Consider the following 21,616-nt stretch of genomic DNA (forward strand, 5'->3'; position numbering starts at 1 on the left):
GAAAAACGCAACTGAAAAAATAAAGTTTGATGTTTCACTACACTGTTTAGATTTTTTAAGTAAGTTTAAAAATATATCCTGGATTGGACACAAAAAATATGGTCATATCTCGTGGGTTGGACCCGAAAAAGTATGATAAGCCTACTATTACACCACTCGACCAGGGGAATCAAGTGACGTTGGAAGGAGGCGTGTGAGAGTTGGATGGTGTGGTGCGTAGCTAGGTGGGCGCGGTCTTCAGCAAATTGCAGGAGGTAAGTGGACTGGGAAAGCACTACAAACTCGGAAAAGTGAATTTATATTACTGGCATAAAAAAACTAAGTTCATCTCCTGAAGCGATCAGTATCAACAAGGCAAAACGGTTAATGAACTCAGAATGATTTATATATTTATAGGTAACGTGGTTAACAGCAAACTCACATTCACATCGCTAGTCAACCTCTCCAGAAATGAAACAACTGAGAACGAATCCAAACAAAATTTATTGTTGTGGAATCAGCACCGAGAGTCATCTAGCGCGCGCAAAAGGTAACAATTGATCGGTGGCGCCGCCCTGGCGGGCAAGAGCTCGCGCTTCCCGCTTGGCGGCAGCACCCATCCCTCCTCCTGTTTGCCCCACCAGACGGCGTGTCCGGCACTTCTGTGACGTCACGACGTCTGAGGCGAGAAGAGAGAGTAATCACAGAGCAGTCAGAGCGGCTAGGGCGTGTAGCTTCCAACGCCGTTTCTCACCGGAGTTCGCACGCGAGGTACGTGACTTTTTATGTTGATCGCTGTCACCGGTGGAGGGGGCGACCGATCTAAAAAAGTATTTAGTGGTGGGGCTGGACGCATGGGTCCCCGCCAGATTCACAGTGTGCCGGTGGTATTTAAAGCCCTGACGGGTAGCTGGAGAAAGTCTCTATTCTTCCAACATCTGTTGCTACATTTCGTGGATAGTTGTGGACTTAGAATTCTTTCTTGTCTTGCTCACGTGCAGTACATCAGAACATTAATTTTTTTTATGCTTCGCAATGTTGCATATTAGCGATCACGTTGTCGTACTGAATGCAATGTTTCAGAAACATAGCCTCAGTATAATATGTTGGCTAGTTCGTCAGTGACTGGGAACATAATTCCCGTGTAAGCATTTTCTTCAGTGTACTGACAGCAAATTACCTAGTTTTTCTCGCAGAAGTCCTAGATTGGTACAGGAATTTGAGCATCGAAATCGTGCCTTTTATGGCAATTAAATAGTGTAGAGATCGAAAACGTCGGATGATACTTTTGGTGCCGGAAAATTGGGAAGTGTAAAGTCTGAAAGCAAGACTGGTTCACGTGACTTGTTAAATCGTGAAAGTTACGTAGTGTATTCACCTTGCGATTTTAACATGTACGTACGGTGTAATACGCATCAATATACCCGTTGAAGACTTGTCCATTACCTAATGTAGGTTTCAGAATTTATGTTGCAGTTTGTTTCTGCGACGAAAGGCGTTAACCGTAGTACAGTAAAGGGGATAGGAGAGAGGAATATTACAGTGCAACTAAACCATCTTAAAGTTTACTATCACATTTCTTATGCAAGGGAAATAGTAATTTATAAGTTGTGTATGAGTTAATTACTCAAGTATTCAGTGGTATGTTACATAATACAATTGCAGAATGTTCTGTTTCATACCCTACTGCAGTCGTAAGTTTAACGATGGTGTAGTAGACTAAATAATGGCGCGAAAGTAAACATTAGGTTATTCTAAACATACGTCTTTAACCACAAACGTTATTTGGAATTCAATCCAAAAACCAAATTATCTTCCAGTTTAACCTAGGCCTCGAGCTAAAGCTACAGATCCTTGCCGCCACAACAAAGATTTCAGTAAGGGCTCTATACCACAGTCTAGTCCGTCAAATTAAAATGTTATCTTCATAATGTATATCATCGAAGTGAGCATCTTCAGACGTAGGTACAAATTTCTTGCTAAAGGTCTAAGTTCCTATAGGCAAGGCTAGAAATTTCCGCAGTTTATTTTGAAACTTTTCTGCCGCGTTCAAATAATTGAAAGTTTTCCGCACACATGAAGAGTTAGTGAAACTCTGGCAGTCGTGATGTCAGGGACAGCGTGTCAAGATGAAAGCCACGCCCACCAATGGCGAGGAAGTTTCTCTAATCTATTAGGGATGTCCTATTGTCAATAAGAAATGGAGTTATGCCACGTCACACGAAAAAAATACTCTTAAGATTTACAGCGAATTTCGCTTACCATCATTTTCTTTGGGAATTTTGGTTTTTTGGTATTAGTTCACAGAATTTTCCTATTGGTTGCTTTGAAATGTTGTGTGACAGGAGCAACACATTGCACCATGCCAGCATATCCGTAACAAGTTTTTTGTAGTAGTGAGTTAATGTGGTCGAGCCTATGACACTTAAACGCATTTCGCGACGGGGTTAACTTGTTTGTGTTGTGTAGCCTACGATGCCAAATATCGAATGTAAAAGTTAGAGATCCGCGGACACGAAAGTACAAGCGTAAATAATCTAGTATTCTCTAAGTTTTAGACATATCCTCAACAAAGTAGGCAGCGAATTTGGCTACGGTACTCCCGTGGTTCGGCAGTTTGTACCAATTTTCTCTACCAAAAGTGTGTGTGTGTGTGTGTGTGTGTGTGTGTGTGTGTGTGTGTGTGTGCGTGCGCGCTTTAAGTAGTTCTCAGAAAGCTGTATTATAGTCGATTGTTAGATTCAGTTACAGGGGAGATATATCTTTCATCCTTTGTTGTAGGGCTTCACCTCTCCAAAGAACTTTCGCTACAGCTTAAACCAGACATCACGTGTACGGCCTAAAATAAATGTAATGCGCGCGCATTTTGTAGACAGTATGGTGCCAGCGCGTACTGAGCAGTGATGATTCATCATCTGGGCTCTCGTCACATGACGTTATACGCTAAGTGACTGCGTACACAACTACCGTAGGTGCTCGAAGCTATTTTTCCGTCAAAAAAAAAAAAAAAGCGACCACTCAGTGCTAATAATGCTATTTATGAAAAGCAATAGAGCCACTACCAATTTCGAGCAAACAGGTACATCCTCAGGCTGCTATTACATTTATTTTAGGCTGTACACGTGATGTCTGGTTTAAGCTGTAGCGAAAGTTCTTTGGAGAGGTGAAACCCTACAACAAAGGATGAAAGATATATCTCCCCTGTAACTGAATCTAATAATCGACTATAATACAGCTTTCTGAGATAACTACTTAAACCGAAATTGATTTTATAGCTTTGTTGCATACTTTTGAGGAAACCCCATATTTCACAGAATAGTAACTGAGCTTAAATAGCTAAATACGTAGCATTAAGTAGCCGATTGCTGTTTCACTTTTTGTGTGGATCATCCAGAATTTCTACCCAGACACTCATACGATGTCACTATTTGATATTTTTTCTTGTTAAGAAAAGACTAGACAGTTCTAATAACAATTTTACAAGAAAAATTTCCATTTGCAGATACTCTGTGCTCTGGCCCAGTTTGCCGGCCAACAAAAATGTAAAATAAACCTTCTGGACCGTAACATTGTCACTAATAGAGGATCCGGAAGAATAAATGGAAGTTTCAGAACGGCGTCGTTTCAGCATGATACGCTTATTTTGTAAGTGCTAATAACTGCTGGAAAGGCGCCGTACAAAATGTTTCATTAAACGCGATTACTCCAGCATGACTCAGTAAAGAAGGCAGTGAAAAATGTGGCTTCATGATGACCATTTACATGGTTTCCTCAAGCAACTTTAGCTTTGTTTTATAGTTAAAATGCCAAGTGATGACTTCGGAATGTTCGAAGCTTCCCTTCTGACCTATATGTTAAGATGGGCAACATACTTGGCGCTTAAATTACTGATATGTTTAGAACTATAGCAACACTGATCATCATTGAGCTTGTAAATTCAAACGAAAGCCCAAAATGTCATGACATGAATCATGAGTGGACGTTTTTGCGTGATAGGACATGTTCCGTGTACGGGATTGAACAAGTAAGAAACGAATCTTGGTACTAATAAACGCTGTACGATTGCCTAGCCGCAGAGAAAAGGCGCTTACATGACAGACCCCAAAGTAATGTTCCTGCCGAAAAAAAGGCAGACATGTTATTACACTCTATGCGAAGTGTGCTGACAGTTTGTTTCCCCTTTTACGTGAGATCGATGACTGATTGTAATAACTGAGCGATTTATAAATTACACACGTATCGTTAAAGATAGCGTAATTGATACCAGAGTTAAAATTTAACATTCGTCCAGGTAAAAGTGTAACGACCAGTTTGAAACAAGTTCAGCTCTTTCTGTATACACTTTTTACAAGCACCAGCAACAAGATTTTCTACAGCAAATGCCCTTTCTCTAACTGTTTGTATCATCTCGTTCATACTTCACATTCAGGACCGACAGGTAACTTATCACCTTAGTAAAACAATTTATTCTCAGATCATTACTCAAAAATACATATAACATGAGTTTTATGCTTGTCAGAAATGACTACACCTTGTATATAAAGCCCCCTTTTTACACAACAGGCCTTTAGTTTTTCTGTGTACTAAATACTATACAGATACTGAAACGAAATCAAGACAAGTAGAACACATTCGAAGACGTGGATTCTTTCAAGAGAACTGTTCTAGTACGTTAGATAGGTGTTTTGTCGCCTCAACATCTTAGACCAGCTCGTGTAATGCATGGAAATTTTGTATTTTAATCACTGAGAAAATTGACAGCTTTGAAATCAAAGGGTGTTACGAAGTTCGCATGGCAGGTAAGATACACTGTAATTAGTGTAACATAAATGTTCGTGCGTACTTTTGATACAAATATACGATGACCTTGATTGATAGATTGGTAACATTAAATTTGTAACATTTATACACAAATACTGTACTGCCAAGCGAAAGATTGATAGCATTTTGACGTAATTTCGGTCTATAACAGTGAGATTCGATCTGTGTGTGCCAACATTTTGCTATTTTTCAAACAACTTTATTTATCGAACAAAATATTACTTACATACATTTCGCTATGTAACCAAATGCTGCACAAAGCCTCATCATAACAATAAAAATTTAGACATGAACCTACCATGTACTCTGTAAGTCGTAAACGACACGCCACCAGTGTCCACCCACCCTGCAGCCCTTCGGAGATGTTAATTTTCCGTTTGATATCGCCATGGACTGTGTAGTCAGTTGTCTAAACCCAAGCTCATTATTGTTTGTAATTTCTAAAGTGTTAGGTCCAAAGTTAACTTTCTAGGAAGTTTTAAAACTTTTGAATTAACGTTTTGTTGAGATAAAATAATCCAAATCAATTTAATACTTATATTCTCTTACGTGGCTCATCAGTTTCGCTTCCTTCTTATTTTATTAGGCGTAACAAAGTTGCGCAAGACTGTTGGATTATACATCGTATTAATCGCATTGACAGTATCTTTTTAAGACTTCGGTGAATATAAGAAATTTACATGATGCAAATCTTTTCATTCTCAAAACTAAAATTAAACTTAGATGAAAGATTTGATGCGATACCTAGTCAAAAGCGATATTATGAACTGTTCACCAAATTCTAAAATAGCTGGAAAGCCATTGTGGATGACGCTCTGCCAGACGCCTTCCACCACAATTCGTCTCAGAAAGAAAACTGATCCGTGACAACTTAACATCTAGAAGAGATTGGCGTGTCGACGGCTTTAATTGAAAAAAATGAAGATAAATAACGTTACAGCGATGTTCTCGTTTTTCGTGAATCAAGAAAGAGCAACATAAGTAGCAAAGAACCTGTGGTCAGAAATGTTCATGTTTAATGGGCTAGGGTATCGAGACAAGAATGCAGTCATAACAATGAATTGCTAAAATTCTCACACCGCAATCAAGTGTCAGTGCTCCATTATTTTCGATGCCAATAGAACTGAGAACTTAGAATTTTTGTCTCTGGATCAAACATAATCACAAGCACTCAAGTGTGTGTACAAAAAGTTGCACTAGAAAATTCGCAGGAAGAGATCTCATCCGCTCATTGTTCCTTCACGATGACGACTCGCCTACACAGCCAGCTTTGAGGAATTTTGTACAGAAGGAAAGCTAACATACTCAATTATCATATCTTGTAAAATTAAAATCTGTGCTAAACTGACACTATCAAACATCCTTAATGCCACCGAGAATTCGCCGTAGATGCCGAGATATTCGAAAAGTGCTGTGAAGTGAGAACGGTGATGAAACAATTTCAAATTGACAGTCAAAAGAATTCAAAAATAGATCTTTCTCACTCATTGGGAAATATCTTTGATATCTTTTGGCTTGGTCTGACGTGTACATATTTAGATGCTGTCAAAAGGGCATTTGGGGCTTCAAAAGGATCTTCTGGAATTCTTAGTCCAAATTCATTAATTTATTTAACCCTTTCATGGATAAAATTTTTTACAGATTTTTAAAATATTAAGGTGATAATTTTTTCAGTCCCATTATATTTTCACCACGAAAATAGTTCTCCAGTTTTGCCAACAGGAAGTGGGACACACATGTCCCAGGAACCAACGCAAGATACCTTTTCTGCTCTTATTTTGTAATTTTATTTTTGTAGCCACAAACAGGATTTTGCAGAGAATAAAATAACTACAAATTATACATGCATGTAATCTATTTGTGTAGAGCCAGTTTAAAAAATATTAATTACATATCAGTTTTCATGATACATGATCAATACTTACAAAACTTTACACGCCATGAAACTTGGAAAAACATGGTGTGGCACAGTGGTACACCACAAGCAGTGCAAACAACTTTTGTTCTCTTCTCTTTAGAGTTTGTGCTGCAGAATCTGCATCGCTTCCTAATGCCACTGTCTTTCAGTACATGTTTGCCTACGTTCATGAGCCGGACGTCATCTGGCACAAGACTTCTCTCTTTGCTGGGAAGAAAGTGGGCATTGATCCCCTCTTTTTCCTGGATGAATACCCATTAATCAATTGTCTCGCTAATCTTCCCACTAATTTTATTTCGATTATATGATAGTACAGACGCTGAGAAGTACATTCCACACTGTATTTGTACTAAAAAATTATTAAGTTAATAAGATGAATTACTTCAGACATCGCTGGAAAGTGAGAATGATGAAAACTGAAGAGTGACACAAATAAGTGGCGTTGCAGCGGCCATATATATACACGCCAGTCAACAAAAGTAGTCACCGCTTCTCAATTGCCTTTGCAGTGCAGTCCCAATTTTTTCTTAGGTTCAGTACAGTCGTCCCTAGATGGCAGCACCGTGCAGAGCTGGGTAAAATATATCCCGACACTCGAACGGGCGCTTAGTTAGTGGGACGTATATGTCCCATCAACCACGAAAGGGTTAAAGACTACGAAATGGCGGGTGACAGTGAGAAGAAACAATTTCGCAATCATACCCGAGAACAAAGAACTTGTTCATCTGGTGACCTCAAAGGCTGCCTCCAAAGGTTCTCGGCGGCACGGGTAGTCGTGAGATGTACACAGCTTTCGTTCCTGGAAGAACTTAATTTTTTTAGGTCTATTTCTGTTGAATGATTGTCTTCACTTGAGAAACAATATAATCAAGCTGCAGTCACTACATGATCCTCTTCGCTGAGGATCACCAATGTTACTGAAATACGCATGATACAAATCAGGGTCACAGATTACCAGTATTGTAATTTTGTATCATAACGATTTCCTTATTTTCAGTTATCAAAATACATGTAAGTGAAACAAACCAAAAACAAATGTAAAACGGTGAAAGAGCAATTTTTAAACATAAAACAAAAAAAAGTAAAAATAGACCGATGATGAATTTTTCAGATATTTTAATTAGGTATGGGTACAGCTGTTTTTCCGGAAATGGTATTTCGGTAAATACTTTACACATGGACGTATGTAACTTAAATGCTTTTTTATGTAACAAGTTTTCATTTTAAAAATTAATGTGGTGTTTTGCAAAATTTTGTTAGAAAATTCGACTATAGTTTTCGAGAAAGTTACTTACCAATTCTTATATACGAAACTCTTTTATATATCATTCTGAAGATATACCCTCCAACCCTAAATTAACTTGCAGGATGTTTGACCCCTTAAAAGTGAAAGTGGGCACCAACAGAAAATACGTATTGCATTATTTTGCCCCATATACACATGAAAGTTTCGTCAAGATTGGCATTTGGATGTGTCCTCTTGTGAGAAAATGGTGAAATAAGATGTATGCATTGTATACTATCTAGTCTGGGATTACGGGCAGCAATGAAATGGTATGTTTTGGACATCATGATGCTCATGGTTTAGTCAGTAAGCAGAGGAATCGGGCAAAGCATGCGACCTCCCTTCCACTATAGTATTTTGCTGATTCTTAATTGAAAATTTCCTTCGTTGCGATCAGACATGGAAAATGTCTCCTTAACAAAGAGAACATACTTTGTCCGTAAACCGACAGTAAAACAGTGACATTAGATTTCCCTGTGCAGGCTCATTCCCGAAATTCTTTCTTAACCATTGAGGAAAATCATATAGTACTGTGGAATAGATCGTAAAATAAGCGAACGGAATTCTGCTATTTATTGATGCCACTTGCGTCAGAATTAAACCTTGTTTGCATGTTACATAATTTTTAATCTCACATACTAACAGTTAAGGGAGGTGGGCGGCAGCCACAGTTTCTGCAGACAAGCTGACATGCAGCGGCCGCGGGACACGCGAGCAGGACAGTAACCGGGAGGCGTCTCGAGTGTTCTAGAAGTTTAGCGTGGGGCTACTGAAGTCTGAATTAAAGACACAGGCTGACGAGACATACGAACTCACTCCCTGTATCTCTAGTACAGGAGAGAAGAAATAATCGGTCCGTCAAAATACAGGATGATTCAAAAAGAATACAACTTTAAAAATGTGTATTTAATGAAAGAAACATAATATAACCGTCTGTTATACATCATTACAAAGAGTATTTAAAAAGGTTTTTTCACTCAAAAACAATTTCAGAGATGTTCAATATGGCCCCCTCCAGACAATCGAGCAATATCAACCCGATACTCCAACTCGTTCCACACTCCCTGTAGCATATCAGGCGTAACAGTTTGGATAGCTGCTTTTATTTCTCGTTTCAAATCATCAATTGTGGCTGGGAGAGGTGGCCGAAACACCATATCTTTAACATATCCCCATAAGAAAAAATCGCAGGGGGTAAGATCAGGGCTTCTTGGAGGCCAGTGATGAAGTGCTGTCACGGGCTGCCTGGCGGCCGATCCATCGCCTCGGGTAGTTGACGTTCTCTGTAAACTGTTTATACCAACGTTTAATACACCACCTATCAGGAGTTTTAACACCATACTTGGTTCGAAATGCACGCTGAACTGTCGTCGATTCACTTCTGCCGTACTCAATAACACAAAAAGCTTTCTGTTGAGCGGTCGCCATCTTAGCATCAACTGACGCTGACGCCTAGTCAACAGCGCCTCAAGCGAACAAATGTACAACTAAATGAAACTTTATAGCTCCCTTAATTCGCCGACAGATAGTGCTTAGCTCTGCCTTTTGTCGTTGCAGAGTTTTAAATTCCTAAAGTTTTGGTATTCTTCTTGAATTACCCTGTAGTGTTTACTTCACACTCCAATCCTAAAATTATTGAACGTGAGGCTCCGAAGGCGCATACACGAGCGTCACCGGTGATGCTACGACTGCCAACTATTCCATATATCCGGGGAAATCCCGTATTTTCATTTAGTCTGGGCGAAAATCCCGGGTCCTGTATTTTCGGAAATCCCACCATTCATGCTTTTAAAATAGATTATTGCTTTGATTCTGTTTGTCACTTTCTTCCCCCCCCCCCCCCTTCCTATCGATGAACTTACGCATTCCAATATGACTTCTGTGGCCCGCTATACATCGATGTGTGCGAGGTATTTACAGGTAGTTACGCTGCCTGGATCAAATTTAGCTTGCAGCTAGAGAATTTTGTCTTTGATGAATAATAAATGGTGACCAATGAAACAAGAGTAGTACAGAGCTAATAAAAGCAGAAGTTCAGGTTAGTGTAAATTTTGAATATACTTGTAAGAAATTACTCTACTTTGTAAAAACTGACACCTACGGAAAGAAGCACGATCCGTTGCTAAAATCTACAAAGCCATCAATAATTAAAAGGTAAAGTTTTAAATCACTGTAAATGTAAGCCGTCAAGTGAACCTCTGGTATGGTGCTTTTTTGTATTTTCAGAAATGTTATTTTTTTTATAGAGGAAAGTAATAATACAATAAGATTTAACATTAATTATTCTGTAGGCGTAGTAAACTTTAAGTCGCTTATTTTTCTGCTTTTATCCTTTTTCACTTCTGTTAGACAATATTACATTTATCTCCACTTTCAAGAGTTAGCAATCCCAGTTGGCGTTAATAATAGTAGTTTAATTATGAATATTATGAAAGGTTATGTGTTAGACGACAAAGGGGAGGAAAGTTAAGTGCTGGTAGTGGCCCTTGGTTAGAGGCACATCGTGATGGGAGGTGCTGCGAGCAGACAATGTAAGAGGTGGTGGTCCAGTTAGCAGTGCAGTAAACGGTAGTTCGTATGAGGTTGCAAAGAAAACCATGTAGAGTCGCATGGTAAGACTTTGATCAGTGCCCAAAATTTGTCACGGCAATAATACTTTCAAATGGTTTCATCAAATGAACAAAACATAGAATGTGCAACTGCACCTTGTCTCTAACCGTTACTGAGAGCTATGCTCACTGTCTCGCTGTTTATATTCCCAGTGGAGTGGTAGATAATCGCGGATCGCCTTACGGTCACGATTGAGGTGGGAAATTTAATAATAGTGAAGATTATTGTGGCGAACGGGGCCGAGCAGTGTCTTGATTATCCTGGCACTTTGCGTACTAAGTCCCACGTAGCAGCATATTGTACAGGCATCCTGGTAATGCTTGTCTCTTAATTTCCAGCTGAGATAGCTAGTCAGTCAAGAGTATGTTGTTGAAGAGATGTTTACTCAGAATCAATAGCTTTCATCGAGCCTCCTTGAATTATGGTTATGCACATGCAGCTTTGATTTGAATATGGTACCAGTGTATACCAACTTAATTGGACACAGGTCTTAAACAGTATTTTATCAGCACGCAGGGCACATTTTCCTGGCTAACCGACCGCTTCGCAGACCTATTTTCATTCACTGACTGTTACGCATGTGTCGCAGGCAGGAACGCAACGTCAAGAATTATTAGGTTAAGGTAAGACAGGCGAGTTTTTGTAGACGTAGCGTCGATGATGCGGGAGACAGGCAGGGGAGGAGATGACTCGTCGTTAGCATGGGGTTGATGTGCGTCTGGAACTCAACCAGCGCCGCTGTTGAGTTCTTGTGGGTAAAGATGCCGTCTGCGTTGCACTTCCCACCTAACTTCAAGGAATCGATGCATAAAATTAAGTTAAAACTGTAACCTAAAACGAAAGTCTTCTTTGTGAATATTAACTGTCTTAAGTTATAAGTAAAAATGTTGTATTGAAAGGATATTTCGTGCAGTTTACTAAGTTTATTGAGGTCAGACGCAAAGAGCTCTGTGGCTACAACGGGCCATGCTGCTATCAGCAGTTATTTAATTCCACTTTACCATAAAATTTTCAGTTTTCCGAGTTCCTTTTCCCCAATTAAACTGTCACGTTATAACTGTTCTCGATAGCCTTAATATAGCTAATGGATGCTACTAAGGATAACATTAATCGTGTCTTCAGTGATTTCGTGAGTATTTATGTGCACCCTCCACATAAAAACAGATTAATCACTCACTGTTTCCTCACCATTCGACTGTTAACGCCCAAACTCGTACTTCATCACCACACTCAAACTGAAACATACGACGAGCATTAAATATTGATTTACTTTCCCCCCCAACATTCATGATGTGCCACTTGACTCATTACAATAGCAAGTTTATGTACTTCGGTCTAACCTTAGGTTGCAGGACTATTACTAAAAGTGTAATCCCTGCACAGTTCAGCCCATTTTCCCCAACTGTCATTACGTGAGCGGACAACGTGGAGAGCGATCTTAAAGGACAGCGCTGGACGATATGGTTTTCGTGGAAGGAGGGCGTAAACACTGCGGATATTCACAGGCGATAACGCCGTTACCTAATTTTCTGCTGCGTAGTTGCTCTCTAACAACCATAAAAGCAAACCAATTGCAACTCTACCTGTGGTTACTCGTACTTTGGGTAACTGGGCTATGCGCCACTCCTTAAGAGAAATAGCTCGAAGCACTCATAGGTCGAGCCACGAATGTCTTCCGTGCTCAGAAGCTAAATCACTGTAAATAATAATCTTAGCTCTGATCCTGTAGGCAATGTAACAGCTAGAACTGTAAATTAATGTACACACAAATGTAAAATAAAATATAATTTTATCACTTAGTAAAAGGGTTCTATTCTAAAGTCTGTAATTGACGTAGAAGATAGAGAATTATGCTGAATATTTATTCAAGAAAGTACATCACAAATGGAAAGTGGTCCTAAGATATTCAATTAAAATACAAGCAAAAGAACCTCACCAGTTGGAGTACAGTTCCGTGGAGCGCCCGCATCTCGTGGTCGTGCGGTAGCGTTCTCGCTTCCCACGTCCGGGTTCCCGAGTTCGATTCCCGGCGGGGTCAGGGATTTTCTCTCCCTCGTGATGGTTGGGTGTTGTGTGCTGTCCTTAGGTTAGTTAGGTTTAAGTAGTTCTAAGTTCTAGGGGACTGATAACCACAGATGTTAAGTCCCATAGTGCTCTGAGCCATTTGAACCGTGGAGAGCATTACAAGAATGGTTGCAGAATCTCAAACTAAAGTCACCAAAGACATGCGGAAACTAAAACCATTTCGTGATCACAATAGAGAGAATATTCAATAGATGTCAATACACACATCTAAAAATGTTTTGCATCACCTCGGTTTACAGAGTTCCGGAACCTGTACAGAAAATTGGAATAGAGATAAAACGTAAATATCATTTGCGCCCTTCTTATTGCTCATGAAAACCACACATTGCATGTCGTTCCACCATACAGTGACACCTGATGTGTGGTCGTCCAGATTGCTAAACACACCAGTACTTCTAATACCCAGTAGCACGTCCTCTTGCATTGATGCATACCTGTATTCGTCGTGGCATACTATCCACAAGTTCATTAAGGCACTGTCGGTCCAGATTGTCCCACTCCTCAACGGCGATTCGGCGTAGATCCCTGAGTGGTTAGTTGATCACGTCCATAAACAGCCCTTTTCAATATATCCCAGGCATGTGCGATAGGGTTCATGTCGGGAGAACATTTTGACCACTCCAGTCGAGCGATGTCATGATCCTCAAGGAAGTAATTAACAATGTGCACGATGGAGGACGAAGACGAATGCCTCGCCACAATGCTGCCGATATGGTTGCACTATCGGTCGTATCGTAAAGCCGTTACGGCGCCTTCCATGACCATCAGCGACATACGTCGGTCCCACATAATGCCACACCCAAAACATGAGGGAACCTCCACCTTGCTGCACTCATTGGACAGTGTGTTTAATGTGTTCAGCCTGACCGGATTGCCTCCAAACACGTCTCCGTCGGTTGTCTGGTTGAAGGCATATGCGACACTCATCGGTGAAGACAACGTGATGCCAATCTTAAGCGCTGCATTCGGCATGTTGTTGGGCCCATCTGTAGAGCGCTTCGTGGTGTCATGGTTGCAAAGATGGACCTCGCAATGGACGTCGGGAGTGACGTTGCGCATCATGCAGGCTATTGGGCACAGTTTGTCATAACATGGCGTCCTGTGGCTGCATAAACAGCGTTATTCAACATGGTGGCGTTGCTACCAGTGTTCCTTAGAGCCATAATCCGTAGGTAGCGGTCATCCACTGCAGTAGTAGCCCTTGGGCGGCCAGAGTGAGGCATTTCATCGACAGTTCCTGTCACTGTATCTCCTCCATGTCCGATCATCATCGCTTCGGTTGACTCAGAAACGCCTGAACACTTCCCTTGTTGAGAGCCCTTTCTATCACAAAGTAACAATGGGGACGCGATCGAACCGGGGTATTGACCGTCTAGGCATGGCTGAACTACAGACAACACGAGCCGTGTACCTCCTTCCTGGTGGAATGACTGGAACTGATCGGCTGTCGGACCCCCTGCGTCTAATAGGCGCTGCTCATGCATGGTTGTTTACATCTTTAGTGACATCTCTCTTCAAAGGGACTGTGTCGGTGATAAAATATCCAGTCAACGTCTGTCTTCCCGAGTTCTGGGAACTGGGTTAATGCAAAACTTTTCTGATGTATGTAGTTCAGGTTTCAACATGGTTTACAAACTGACAAACGCGAGATAACGAGTACACACATTCTATTCTCAGTTTCGTAGTGCACTCAGAAATGAGTATTGTAGCAACCGTTGACCACCCAGAATCAATGACATGCACGACCGAATAACTAGTCACCTGAGGTAGGTATGCCTTCTTCCCGAATGACCACCAAAATTTCCCAAAAGTTATCCTCACTGCGGCTGTTCATTGTCCAGAGTATATCATCCACTTGACGAAAATACCACACTATATCATAGGCAGGTCTGCCGTCTTCCAAAATTCGACAGTGTCCTCAGAAATCTAACATAAGCGCCTTGAATCGCTTCCTTTAGTGCGCCACCCCAAAAGTGTTAGTCTCCACCTCAGCAATGTTCCGCGAGTGTCTGCGTCTCCATTGGCTGAAGCTCCTCCCTACCAGAATACATCGTTCTCACGTTCTGTAGGCATGATTCGTCTGTTTGACCTCTACCTGGACTAAACTAATATACTGCAATATTTAAATAAAAGTATTTTAGACATTTTGTCACTCTTACAAGGGGAGGCCACGACATTGGGATCATGGATTTTGTCCTCGTTTAGAAGGCCATTGAAATGATCGTATGGCATTGTTGGCCGGGAGGTCCCATTCGGGTTCGGCCGCCAAGTCTTATTTCAGTTGGCGCCACATTGGACGACTCGCGGCTGATTGAGGATGAAATAACACAACACCCAGTCCACGAGCGGAGAAAATCTCCGACCCGGCCGGGAACTGAACCTGGGCCCAGTACATGGGAGGCAAGCACGTTACCACCCAGCTAGGCAGGCGGGTACTAGGCCATTAAAAAATATTCAAGTAGTAAGGTGCACTACTCTGACAGTTCGGAAAAAATCGCAAGAGAAGTTTTATGCGTCTACTATGTGAATGATGTACCTGTGCGTAGGTGCCGGCCGTAAGAAGTCAGTGCTGCCGAGTGGTTAACGTTCGTGCTTTGCAAGGTGGTCGTGGAAGAGACGACGGTTCGAATCATGATTCATTATCTGCGGTATTAAAAGAACAGGTAGTCACCTTAATTTTTTAGTAAAAGTGTAATACTGTGATAGTAAAAGCTTGCACCTACACCATTCGTTCTTCCATTAGCAACGTCTCACCGCTGCACAGGTTGACTGCCATATGGGGCCTGCCAGCATGTCCGCAGCTCGGAGCGACGAGGTGCAAAGTAGTTCCGGGAACCTTACCACATTGCACGTATAAAGAATTTCGCAAATCACGGCATGCATACATTTTCAGGAAAACTCTATGCGTTTCTTAGTTAATTATAAATGGTTGTTCTAATGATTAAATTTAAACAGAAGTAGTCAAATAACATGAAATTCACTGAAACCTCAGGCAAACAAACGTTTTTATTACATAACCTCTAAAATACCGTAAAAGTTAAATATTACCAGTGATGAAAAGAATATAGTTACTACATGCGTATTATGTTGCTTTAATGGCCTACTAAAGTTGTACAAAGTTTGAAGTAAATCTGTGATCCCAACGTCGTGGCATACCCTTGTCAGATAATTTACAATAAATATACATAGATTTGTTCTTAAATAAACCAGTAAGCTTCCGCCAATGCATATATGGCAAATAATAAATTGTCGTTCAATATTGTTTAAAAAATTCTGCTTGATATTAGCGTCTTTTTGTCACTTTTTGCAATAGTGTTGTCAGCTAACACGTGTTGACCACTTCTTAAATTATCATGATTTTGTGTTAGTAGTTGTAATCAAGTCAATATCTAGCAAAAATAGTTATTCCTTAAATAACTATACAAGTATGCCAGTGTATAAGGTATTCATATTCCATTCTTGCGGAGTGTTAATACAGTGTTCTGACACATTTGCACAATGATAAAGACAGAAAAGTCGTGAATTAGTCAATAAAACTGATACTGGTAAGTAGTTTCCTGGGATGACATAGCGCAGTGCTGTCACGAGATATCCTTTGGTGAAATTGCATGAAGCATTTGAAAGTCGTTAACTGAAATGTTAATTTTGAGAATATTTAAGAGTAAAATACTAACTTATGCCGTTTTAAAGATAATAAAATATCGTAGGACGACGACTCATTTTTCTGAAATTGCAGATATATTCAGAATTGCTTCATTTTTCGAATTGACAAGAGCTGTAAGAATCCATCATTTAGCATCTGACAGTCCACCATTGCTGGCGCTTCATAACTTCTAAGAGTACGACCAGTGGAGACGCAAAACCCCAGCTGTCATCGCTGATACGAAGTTCCAGAGACTGCCACACCCACCGTATTGTCCTGACTTCCTCTTCTGTACCACCTATTTGGGCCTTTGAACAATATTTCCCATACTTCCAGGAATTGCGAGCAGCTGTTGTTCTGAGGGTACGACGCTCTAGAACAGCTATTTGAGAAACGCTTACAGAACTTAGAGGCTAACTGAAAACACGGTGGATGCGGCAGTACCTGGAATCCCATCTCAGCGATGAGAGCCGTGGTTTTCCCACTTTTCGTGACTGTGCACGTTCGCCAAGCACTGCCGCCAAACCGCTGTGATATCCGCAGTATTTGCAGCCTCCTTTCAGAGTCGTCGTCCACTGCCGTGCTTCACAATCCACTTCGTTGTCATCTTCAGCAGTCGGGAAATGGGGCTGAACTGTGCAGGAATTAAAATTCTAGCGGTTGTGCTGCCACTCACGGTTAGGCAGGAGTATTACATACTTGAAACGGTGGTGCTGAGCCAAATGTCGCACCATGAATGACAGCAAAAGATAATTTACATGGAATGCCCCCCCTCGTATTCCAGGTGCAACTCTACGGCATACGACCGTTCCGCGCAAATACTGGCATTACTTGCCCTCGCCTCGTTTTAGGCACGTGGACGGTAGCGCTCGGGCATTGTTGAACGGAACTGTGACAGTGCCTGCTTTCAGAAAAGGTGCGCTGAGCTTCGAAATGTTCCAAAGGATCAGAGATAAGGGGTTCTGGTGACAACACCGTCTATAGTTTCCTTTAACCTTAAACCCTAAATGGGAGCAGGGGATGGGAATGTTACACAGCTACTAAAAAATTGTAAAATGTACTACTGAAAATTTATTCAGAGACTGTCTTAATTTACAGGTTATGCAGTACTTAATTATGTAGGCCTCCAGTGGTATATTACATACCAAAATTAAGTACAGAGTATCTTGTCTTACAGCCTACTGCAGTCGTAAATTTTGCGAGGATTTGTTAGCCAAGGGTTAACAGCATTAGAATGGAAAAACGTCATGTCATTACATTGCCGGCTGTGGTGGCCGAGCGGTTTTAGGCGCTTCAGTCAGCAACTGCGCGACCACTACCGTCGCAGGTTCGAATCCTGCCTCGGGTATGGATATGTCTGATGTCCTTAGGTTAGTTATGTTTAAGTAGTTCTAAGTTCTAGGATTGATGATCTCAGATGCGAAGTCCCATAGTGCTCAATCATAATTACATTCACTGCTGTGTCCTGTACGTTTCAGTGCATCATATCAACATCTGTACTTCGCAGCCACGTCAGGGTGTGTGGCAGAGGGTATTTTGGGTATCCACCGTCCCTGCGGATCAGGGCCCACATAGTCTACCAACTAAACTTAGTTTTTCGTGGTCTCCTTGCCCCCCGTGGCCCTCTAGGGGCGGATTCATCATCTGGCGTTCTTCTCTCAGCTTCTCCCGGCGGGAATCTACCATACTCCGCCGTCTTCGCATCGGCCATGCTAGTTGGCTCGCGGTTTTCCACTCAGCAATGAGCCGCCCCCTCCCCCAGCTTTGTTGAGGAGCTCCGCTCACAGTGATCCATATTTTATATACTTTGACCCTTGGCACTAATAAGCCCTCCGACCTTAATCGTCTCGGGTGTTGGCGGACGACCGTCGCATGGTTGCGTCTGTCCTGTTTTCTTCTCGAATGTGGTTTGTACTCTTGAATTTTCCTCTGGAACTTGGGTCCCTCAGCGCAGGTGTTGGTTGAGCCTTGACCTTGCCTCCACATCGCTGAGGTTCGCCCCGCCTTTTCCCTAGATTTAGTTTGATCTGTTGTGCTGTTTTATTTCCCCCTTGTGTTTTTTCTTGTCCCCGTTGTATCGTGATGGTATGGTGTGGTGTGGGTGCCGGGATGAGGCGGGTCAGTGGCGATTATGGTGCCCCCTTGTGTGCAGAGTTTGTGATTCCTGCCATCCTTCATGAGCCTGATGACCTCGATGTTTGATTCCCTCTCCAAAATCCACCAACCATCGTGTCCTTAAATAAAGGAAAGCTTCAGGATGTTCGGACACAGCAGAATTCCTTCCCTTATCCAAGCCTGTACTCTCTCCAATTATTCTTTGATGGGACTTTAATCTCCAATCTTTCTCTCTGGAACTTTACGCTCTTAACAATAAAAATCTTTGATGTGCAACGCCTCTTGCAGCGGTGGCCTCCACATTTCTTGCCTTACATAAACAGCAGATAACGATAAAGCTCTTGTTCTACCGGAAAATTTGTGTAATCCATAGAAGACGCGAATGCGCTTTGAGCTACGTAACAGAGGTCTGTTCGATCTTCTGCATAGTAACGGGACTTTGATATGGCAGGTTGCGTGTGCAACAGCGGGCCCAATCTCTCTCCTTGTTAAAGGTCAGCTCGAGGAACCAGTAGTCGGCTTCGCTTGTGATAAAAATTTCATTGCACGCCATCAGGCGCGATGCTTTGGGCGCCGAGCTAGCTTCAACTCTGTACCGTGTGCTAGGCAGCCCTCAAACTGTTGGACTCGTTGATGTCGGTCTCATTTCAGAAAGGTCGTGAGTCATAAAAGAATTAACTGAAACGTATTGTGATCCATTCTTCCCAAAATATCTGAAACAGTTTCCACTGCAGACTGGATGCCCTACCCTTAGCCAAATAATTACACTTGGTTAGGAAAATTTAATGGAAAAAAGTGTGTAAATAACTTCTCCCCGTCATTGGACCAAATCTGCGTAGTAAAATACCATACGATGATGGCTTCCGCGACCGGTTGTCTAGGCTGCTGATGAGTTTTCCAGGGTTCTTTGGTCGTGATCCGTGAAATATTTTTTTTCTTTTCTATCGATTCGTCCAGTGCTGCTTAGAACATCTTCACAAGTACTGAGAGTACCGCTGAGTTTTGCCGATTGAAGAGTCGAACGTCGGACAGCGACATAAATGCAGTGAAAGAGGGAGTTATCGGCAGAGACGATACTTGTCAAAGACAAAACTTATCAATGGATTCTGTTGTACTGTTCACTTCATGAAGTTCCATGACCTTTTATTACCTGTTAAAATTTTCAGTCCCTAATTACTTCCATGGCTTCTATATGGCCGTGGATGGTAATTCCGTCAGTGTAAAGAAAACTTTAGTTTCAGTAACTTCACGTCCTGGTTTCCTGACTAAAGAGCATGCTCTGCTACAGCGGATTTTTCTACTTTCCATAGTAGGCGAAGATTTTTGTTTCTGCATCCCTGTATTCACACTTACCTCGGTATTTGCAATGTAGACCTTACCATACGTGCAGGGATTGAATTGGTCGGTCTGGAACACACTTCCTCGGAAAGTCAGGCGCGTGCTCTCACACCCACCTATTTGCGCAGGAACTCAAACAATGATCCACAGCAAACAAGAGCCGTTGTTTTGTCCACGAAGCCAAAAACTGCATGTAGAATTATCATATGAAGCAGGCTTTCCAGAAAATGGCTGTTCAGGAAAAGAATAAGATTTTGCGACCAAATAACAATAGGCCGAAGATAAAGGATCAAAAAGAAAGATGGAAGAATACAATTCCTCCTCCTTTATTAAGAACTAGGAATGTAACATCAGATCAGATCAGACCTGACAAAGAAAATTTCAGGCCCTGAAATACGGAGAAGACAAACGCCGTCCTTCAGCTTGAGGGCCAGAAGACTCAATTTACAAACGATGGACAAAAAACACACCTCACGTTGTCTGATAGTGTTGGACACCCGCTGGCATTGAAAACAGGTTTCAGTCGTCTCGGAATGGATAACACAGGTCCTTTATGATTTTAAAGGGAATGTTATACCACCACTTCCTGAAAAATTGTAGCAATTTCAAGTAACGATGATGGAGGTGGATAGCGATCACTCATATCACTCATATCTCTCTCTCTCTCTCTCTCTCTCTCTCTCTCTCTCTCTCTCTCTCTCTCGCTCTCTCTTTCCTCTCTCTCTTTCCCTCTCTCTCTCTCTCTTTCTCTCTCTCTCTCTTTCTCTCTCTCTCTCTTCCTCTCTCTCCTCTCCTCATCTCTCTCTCTCTCTCTCTCTCTCTCTCTCTCTCTCTCTCTCTCTCTCTCTCTCTCTCTCTCTATCTCTCTCTCTCTACAAAGTAGACAGCTAAGTCTGTGTTATTGATATCTGTTGGCTATGGTGGCTCTGATGGCCAGGGAAGATGCGACAACTCCTCCCATTCGTCACAAAACCAATCATGGACGGTGCAAATTGTTTGAAAAGGGGCCCCCTTCTTGGAACACGTTGGAGATGAACATTATTCCATGGGATGGACTTGGTAAGCCAAAATGATAACATAAACCTTTGCAGTAACGTGATCTTGCAGATTAACCACGGGGCCCATGAAATACCACGATATGGGTGCTGAAATCACCACCGAACCCATCGACATGGTCTACTCTTGAGACGTACACTCGGCCAGAAGTTGGAAGCAGTGTGTCACGTAGCTCATCCGACCAAATGACTTTCTTCCAGTGCTCCTTAGCCTAAATTTTGTGGCTCCGGCACCACGTTTTCCTGTCACGGGTATTTGCATTACTGAGGAGTGTTTTCGGAATTTCAGCTCGCTTTGCAGTTCCCTGCTTATGGAGCTCCCTTCGTATTTCGGTGATGACAGGGTTCGCGAGTACGACACTCGGTTCTGCAGTGACTTTTGTACCTGCCGTCCTCTTCTTTTTTCGTCACAATTCTCTTCAGTTGTAGTCAGTCACGATTATGCAAAATTTTCGTCCGCGTCCTTAGTGGATGACGTTTCGCTGTCCATACCGGATCCGTTGGGTATGAAAGCGCACACCATAAGACCGAAAACTATTTGCTTACATTCGAATTCACTTACTTAGACATGCTCTTTTTAACCACAAACAAAAATGCAGAGAGTATTGAGGACAACACGCGATCTAGTGTTGGTCAAATGCAAGAGTGTAATCCGCAGGCTTGGCTAGCGACTGCATTTGTTTCCAAGCATGCATTTCTCGCGGTGTTCCCAGATCTTTGTCCAATCCGTGTATGTGTGGTAATGTCTGCATTGCAACAAGATAGAG

At 41.8% G+C, this 21,616-nt stretch overlaps 1 protein-coding gene across 3 annotated transcripts in view; it reads left to right on the forward strand.

Moving 5' to 3' along the window:
- Window positions 1-636: 636 nt before the first annotated feature.
- Window positions 637-21,616, forward strand: part of LOC126281358 (annexin B10) — an 89,227-nt gene continuing 68,247 nt past the window's right edge. For 2 of the 3 annotated variants that reach the window (XM_049980271.1, XM_049980280.1), the window contains exon 1: window positions 637-750. The gene's annotated coding sequence lies outside the window, so the exon portion shown is untranslated. The remainder of the gene's footprint in view (window positions 751-21,616) is intronic. The other variant, XM_049980287.1, reaches the window with a different exon arrangement.

The sequence above is a fragment of the Schistocerca gregaria genome, chromosome 1 (assembly GCF_023897955.1).
Source record: "Schistocerca gregaria isolate iqSchGreg1 chromosome 1, iqSchGreg1.2, whole genome shotgun sequence".
In the NCBI taxonomy this organism is placed as follows: domain Eukaryota; kingdom Metazoa; phylum Arthropoda; class Insecta; order Orthoptera; family Acrididae; genus Schistocerca; species Schistocerca gregaria.